The sequence below is a fragment of the Limulus polyphemus genome, unplaced genomic scaffold (assembly GCF_000517525.1).
Source record: "Limulus polyphemus unplaced genomic scaffold, Limulus_polyphemus-2.1.2 Scaffold64, whole genome shotgun sequence".
Lineage (NCBI taxonomy): Eukaryota > Metazoa > Arthropoda > Merostomata > Xiphosura > Limulidae > Limulus > Limulus polyphemus.
In genome coordinates, this window is record NW_013665674.1 from 354,335 (window position 1) to 362,872 (window position 8,538).

Genomic DNA, 8,538 nt, shown 5'->3' on the forward strand with positions numbered 1-8,538 from the left:
TTTTCTATGGATATAAATGGGTTTGTCGACTATAGTGCAGTTCATTCAACCAACATGAATCTGACGAATGTGTAGAGACGTGAACTAGTGACCGATTATTACACCAAAGGGTGCAATACTGAGCCAGTTCTCAGGAAATATCGTAGAGCTCATAGCAACCACAGAATGCATTGTTTCAGTAAATTGTACGCAAGTTCATAAAAAAAAAATGAAAAAGCAGGTTGCGCTTGTGTTAAGTCATGTACAGGGAAAACATCAACACCTACCGCAACTATCCCTGAGGTTTTCACGCAGGATGGTACCCCTCCATATATTTATAGCCATGTGGAACATGACTTGCGCGAGCATTTTCAGGACAGAATATTTCACGTCACTTCTTAATTTTGAGTTGATGTAGATACAATTTTCTTAATAGGGAGCTAGCTAGTTCTGTGTTCTTCGGTCTTCACCGGCCACACGCCGATTTATCCACCACTACAGTTATATAATGTTTTCGTAAAAATATTAATGTCCGATGGGAATCCGTTGAAGTTAAATGGTTTGTAATATTCGAAATCTATAAACGTTTCTGGTCAAATATCTGAAGTTTCCGATTAATAAGCGACTAATTACAGTTATAGCTTCCGAGGTTTATAGTACACCGATTATAGCTAACCAATAATATATACTGTCTTTTGGCGCGTCGCATTGATTATATTTATAGGCGTGAGGTCAGTTTCTCGAAATTTCAGCTTACGCAGCAATATAAACGATACACATATATTGTTTATTCTTACGTTCATTAATTTTTTTACAATTTTAGTGAATAGGCGGAAACATCGCAATACAGATTTGACAGTATAAGTTACGTACATTTCTAAATTTAACTTAAACAAACATCAATATTAAACAGATATATGATAGTAAATCCGTCACACCTCCCTCCTTAGAGAATTAAATATTGGTGTTAGACAATTTTAAACTGAAATATCATATATATATAGATTGACAACAATACATTAAATAGGATACATTATCAAAGAATTATCCAACTTCAATAATCATGACAATATATAACACAATCAATAACCTTATGTTCATAAAATTACATAACATGTGAAAGTACATGTTTTGCCCAAAACAGTGATCCCCAACGAACTTGTCAGAATTGGAGCAATTTTGCCAGAAAGAATGGGCAAAAATTACACCATCCCATTGTGTAAAGCTGGTAGAGACCTATTCAAAAGAACTCACAGCAGTAATTGCTGCCAAAGATGTTTCCATCAACTACTGACTTAGGGGGATGAATACTTATGCAATCAGCAAATTTCATTTTATATATTTTCTTTGCAGGTTTTTTTGCTGACATTCAACCTCCTTCACACATAACAGTGTTAAGTTTGATCATTAGAGTTTGGAATAAAAACAAGTTCATTAAAGAAAATTGTTTACATTATTTGTATTTCATCAAAATGTGACTTTATTGGTAGGGGATGAATACTTTTGCAAGGCACTGTACCTGTATGAATGTTTAACAATGACTTATTTTTTCGTAACAAAGAGCATATTAAACCAGAAGATTTGTCTTATTGCTTATTTAACAGCAACAGTATCGTGTAAGATGGGAAACAAGACAAATTATGTCTTTACATAATTAGTGATTACATTAGCACAAATATAATGGTCTTTTTTCAACAATTTAAGGTTTTGCTTTCCTATTTCAATTTATAGACAAAACAAAAATGAAATGTCATTGACTCAATATAAGTTGATTGAAAATTGTTTCTTTTAAAGGATTTTCTAGCGATATGGTGGAAAAGTTATCGTCTACTTTTTTGAGTTATTCCTTAAAGGTATTCTAAAATTACATTCACGAAGGTCCACTGTTTTTGTTTGTTTTGTTTTGTCGCTAATTCAATGAAAGTTTTTGTTTTTGTTGTACAACAAAAAATAGGCTTTGATAACACTTAACAATATCCTGGCTGATTTTTTTTTATTTGTATTGATGCTTTTAGGCACAAAGTTAAGTGAGGGAATGAATAACTTATTAAAGACGAAATACACCTTTGTTTGACCAAAGTGGTTAGAAAAACTCTTTAAATTAATCATTATTAAACTATTGAATGATGCAGTCAATTTGGACATTGATATGTTTTTTTTTAAATAAACATAAAGTATTCTTATGACTAAAAAAAGTAAATGAACTTATTGTAAAATAAAATTTGATTGTACAGCATATACTTAAATGTACAAAAGTCAATCTAGCCCGTTTGCCCCGTATATATATTGTTGGCAACGGCACTGAACCGAATCAGTCTTGTTAGTAGATATTGGATTCTAGAAATAGTTACCCTTGATATAGCGGAAGGATTTATACGTTTGGAACACAATCCACAGAACCTTTGAGATTGTGGTCGTTTATTCCATGTTCTTGTTAACAACGGGTTCGCATAATATGCTTGACAAACTATCTTTAAATAGAAACTAAAACGTATGAACTTCAGCTAGAATGGGTTTTCCATATATATTCTACAAATGTAACAACGGTAATCTGGAACCTCAAGTAATTGCTTGTTTACTGAAACGTGCTTATCTTATAATTGGAAATAATAACTACGGATAGTTTAGAAATATTAGATCATGTTAATTAAAACAGTTTCGAACTATAGTTTTAAATTGTATCCGATCTCATCAGCTATATCTATATTTTTGTTTAGATTCAGTTTCACATAGGTTTGAATTATTTTAATGCTTTATAACTGAGTATAGAAGTTCAGTCTATTCAAATGACTTCGAATAACATTTTTTTAATGCCACCATAAATGCAATTAGATGTAGTTTCTGATTCTATCTGTTTTATTTGGTTTAACACTGAAGAACGGATTTTGTATGTTACTAAGGTTAACACTCAGTAAAACAGATTTACCCATTCATGCACTTTAAATAACTACATCACTATATTATTCTAAAAATAACTACCACGAATATTGACCAAAGTTTTCAATATTGTCATATACTTCTAAGTTTGAGATCTCACCATAAAAGGTATGGTCTACAAGAAAAGACATATCTATCCTATATATAAAAGCAGTTTATAAGGTCGTTTCTATAAATTCAAGTAAAAACAGTGTCAGACATCATCAACATAATTAGATTTATTTCTAGAGTTTCGAATTTTACATAATGATACAGAAAACTAAATGTACATTCATGAAATTATCAATATTTGATGGTACTATAGGTTATTATTTTCTACTTCCGAGTAACTGTTTTCTGTTTTCAATCTAGAACTCCCATATTTGTCAGTTAAATATAACTCATCAAGATCTATACAAAAGTCTGACTTCTTGAAATTGTAATGGTTTATTTAGAGCTTGTGATTTTACTTACATACATTATTGAATATTAGTACTTCTAATGCAACTTACCACTGGGAATGTGGTCATTTATGAGAGAGGTATTCCAGATTGAAAAGCCAGAGATTTCCACACTGTTTGTGTAACAAGCCGCGGATTTGTGAACATATGTGCAGAAAATATTGTATGAAAAGTATCTGGCTATATCTGACAATTGCTTTGACTCAGGTGGTTAAAAACATTATATTAGACGTGTTCGAAGATAGAGTTAGTAAACTAAACGTTCATGATTTTAAAATTTTATATTCCATTGATTTTGTTGAAAATGATTACTTATTCCAAAACAGTGGTAGTTTGAATGACAAGTATGTGAGTTCTATATCATAACAGAAAGTAGTAACTTAGAAAATATTGTTAATGTACCATCAAATATTGAGAATTTCATGAACGTACATTTAGTTTTCTGTATCATTATTCTCTACAGTATCCCAGAAAGTTTCCATGATAATTAATTATAAAATAATATAATATAAATTGAATGAAATAATATGAAAAATATAAATATTAGCAATGCGCCATCTGGTGGAAGACTTGTTCATATGATGTCACCTAACATTGCACCCATAGCTCCTAGTGTTGCTGACATGACTCTATTATACAACTTAGCAACGTGCACATAACAATACGCCTCCTAGTGTTGTTCACATATGAATGACTTTAGTATTAGATGATGACCTCAAAATTGGGTCAAGATCATATTTGTTTATTTTCACCTCAGAATGAGCGTCTTAACTATTATTGTTACTATTATGTATAAACTCGACAAGATTAAATACTTTTCGGAACGCTGTGTAAGAAAATAGTTAACATATTAATTTTATTCCTTTTTGTTGCCATTTCTATGTTAATCTTAGTATATTTGCATGAATTTAAAAGCATAAGTTAAAGAGCACCGTTTCTGGAAATATAAACAGACACTTTTAAATGCAAAAACAAGGAAAATCTTCAAAACGTAACATTTCTTTAAATTATATTTTTTAAACTTTCGTTTTATAAGCATAATTAATAATAACTCAACTTAAAAACTTAAAACAAACATTAAAAGGAATTAAGAACATATATTTAAAAACGATTAGATTCCTTAATATACTAATATTAAATTAAAATAATTTACTTTTATTCCTCTCTTCACAACTAGCATTTTTAATATCCAAGCATTTAAATTTTAAAGCGATCATAAAAGAACAAGAGCTGTTAATACTAACTTTCTCATTTATCAAAAAAAAAATCTTGAAAAAAAATTCAATTATTGTATTTCATTGAAGTACCTGTGAGATATCAACAGTCATACCCATATAAAGTAAAGGATATATAATTCATTTTTATAATGCTACGTTTTGCATTCAGCAGAAAATAAAACAATTAGCTATTCCCAAAGAGACACCAAAATATGTTGAAGAAGCAGTTTTTCTTAAAGCTTTCATAATTTAATCCTCTTTTTCGACAAGGAAAAAAGCATTGAATAAGATGTGAAGTTACTAACGATGCACCAAAGAGTTTTTAAATCGAACAGAACTGTTTGTTTTCGTTTAATCTCGCACCAAGCTAATCGAGGGCTATCCGCGCCAGCTGTCTCTAATTTTAAAGTGACAAATTAGACTAGGAAAAAACGGCTAGTTTGCTCTTTACCAACGAGTTGTGGGATTGATTGTAATATTGCCGAGAATTTTCGGCAATGGATTTCGATCTCGTGACCCTCAGATTACATCAAATTGAATTATAGAACAAAAATGATTCTTTGAGAGAAGATATGTACAGGTATATCTCACAGGTATGCATTAAGATGGAATCACATTGATATTTTGGGGATGTAAATTCCACAGTTATCACACGTTGCTAACAGGGGCGTAACTATGACCTACTGTCTGATTATTCAGAACAACTGTTCAGATTATGCTTCTCCAGCATTCAGAATGCATTACATCTATGTGATAATGGACATTAAATCAACAATGCACATCTCATCTGGTATGCTGACCACTTCTTGACCAATTCCATCCTTGAAGTCTGGAATTGTACAATGCTTCCCATGGTACATGCGTGACTTCAGGTACTCTACAATTAGAAATGGGCTGGTGTTAGGTCCAGTAAACGAGGTGGCTAACCACTCACAATGTTCGCTCATCGTGAACCCTCGATAAGATATCAAGGAAGTTCCAGACCAGATAGAGGACTAACTATTGTTTGTAAAACTTTTGTACATAGATTACTATTTGTAATAGCTGTTATTGTTAATTGTTTTATTGTTTTTATATTAAAATATATTTGTATTTGATAAACTTTGTGTATCAATCTTGTTGTCAAGTATCATAAATTGGATACATATCGACATTTATCTAATTTCTAATTCTAAATTATCATTTAACTCAGTTTTAAGCTATTCGAAATTATAATACGTTACGTAATAAATTAGAGGCTCGTCCGGAATAAACTGTAATATGTAATAAGGTTGCTAAAATATTTCAACCTAATAACCCGTGCCAAGCCAAGTACTTTCGCTAGTATAATATTTAATTGACAAACAACAATTTACAAGCATAATGAAGTATGTTCTCCACAATAAAACCATTTAATTATATTTAATATTAAATTAGGATGAGTATTATATTTCACAGACTTAGGACGATTTAGTTTAAAGTAAGTTATAATAATGTCAAAGACGTCATGATATGCGAGAGCTGCACAGTGATATAACTAATGATTTCATTTTCAGAGTTATTTCAAAACTACGAAAACATTCGACAATCTATTTATATATAAGCCATTTGTTACAATAACAATTATTATGGTGTGAAAGCCTTTTTAAAGCTGGCGAAGCATGATTATAACTAATTTACTCGTCATTAGTTGGCCTGATGAGCTCTGGATTTGGGGAAACATGTCAGCAATAGCTACGGAGAACATATTGTGATTGGAATACTATTATTGTACAGTTTTCTAATTCTTGAAAATCCCTAAGGAATTAGCTGTAAAATGCATTATTAAAACTTTAATAGGCCTAATACTTATGTCTAATAACAAGTAATCTGTTTATATTCTATATACAGATATATGCACACGCGTATCATAGATGTATCGCACATACATGTTTATCCAGCAGTAAATTGATATTATCAAACACGCCACGTATATCAGATCAAATACAGAAAACCTATTTATTCATAGCATTGTATTAACGTATTGTTCCCTTGTGACAGCTCATTATCCTAGAACAGTATCATGAAATGCAGTGTGTTAAGTTACTAATTAAATCTAGCCTTTCAGGATGTTTAAAGTTCGTTAGCGGCTAAAGAGCACATGTGCTGTTGCGAAAGCTATTCCACATCACGAAAGTTTCGTTTTTTAATAGCAAATGTGAGCTATTTACATTATGTCTACTTAAAACTCATCGAGCTAAAAGTTGACTTTCGTAGATTTTAATCACTTTCAGTTATAGTCATTAAGAATTTATGTTTGATTCAAATGATTTTAGACAGCAAACTATAATATTTTATTTGGTTAACTGAGACTAAAGAAAGGATTTTATTCACGTTACATGATTTGTACGGATACAGTGGAGTGACCGTTAGATTGTGGTGGCAAAAAGGGCACATTAAAAAGACGTAGAAGAGTGAGATGAAGTGAAAACCTTGATTTCAAATTTTGAGATATTTTATGCTTTTTATAGGATAAAAACATAGAGCAGAAGAAGTCAAATAAATTGATAAATAACGTTAAACATTTCAATGGGTAGCAATGCAGATATAACTGAAAATGTATCTGAACCTTTAGAATCGCCACCGTGTTCGTGAAAATGTTTCATTGGCCCAAAAGAGAAAAGAGTTTTGGCTAGAAAAGTCCTCATGGCATTCACATGAGAGGGATGACCATCAAAGTAAATAACAATAACTCGCTTTTCAAGCTTCTTAAATGTTTCGAGAAATATTTTTGTGAATCAAATCAAGAGGTTGTAATGTTGTAAACTGTTCCCTCAGGATCAACTTCTTTCCACCTGGCATGAAACATATGGCTTAGATATGTATAAGAATGCATGACGATAGATAGTCTGTTGCACCTTTACAGCAGAAAAAGAAATCAATGGACTATGACTTATGCGTAAATAAGGCCAACATATTAACATCCTTAAAGCACTTTCTATAAAAAGTACACCTTTGGGTTCAGCTTCGGAAAAAAAAAGTCAACAACATCTTGAGCTATGCCTTTTGTAAAAATGTGAAAGCTCTGGCTTTCTCTTGGTGATTTTTTTACTTGAAACTCACTTAAAATCATTATAGCCAGTGAACAGTTTCTCCGAATGGGTTTGGTATACTTGTAACTTGAAATTATTATGAATTTCAGCTTGAAGCTGTTTTTTGTGGTTATTGCTACGTTACTGTGTATTACATTGTGGATATATACCATACTTTATCTCAAAACAGTATTGTTTGGTGACAGGCAACAAACTTCTAGGGGTTCTCTCCATGAAAAATGGAAAAGCGACCCGTTTGTAATCTGTTGCAAACTTTTCTCAGGCATCGTCTTAGCTTTCTTTATATTAGCAAGAGGTCAAGACATTGCAATTTCACCTGTTTTTCTGTTTCAAGTAATTTTATTAGTATAAATCATCTTCCTGAGTTATCTTAAATACTTTTAATTTGTGGATACGTAAGATACAATTTGATGTACCAATTGTGTTAATTTTGGAGGCTTTAATATTCAGAACGGCCTATGAGTTTGAAACAATAAATTCATTAATTTATCAGGCTCTCTGTGATGATGTAACCTCGTTGAACCTAAAATATTCTTACAGCCTTAAGTGAGTTTGATTTTTTATAGAAAGTATTATACAACTGAGTAAAATATAATGCATGTGATTATTTACCACTTACCAGAAACAGCTGACCCAAAGAGTTCTTCTTAGTTGTCTCATGACATATCATTTGTTGTAGTTTCTCTCATTTCGCTGGAAGTTGCTCTTAAGACATATGATATCAAAAATGATTGGAATACATATCGTCCATTTGATTAGTTTCAGTAATATTTAGCATTTAAATAGATTGTTCTAATGTTCGTTTTTACACCTGCCTTTTTGGTAATGGAATCTGTTTTGAAATATGTAGTGTTCGTAATTTTTCGTTTCTCTAAAAATGACTGTTAAAATAGG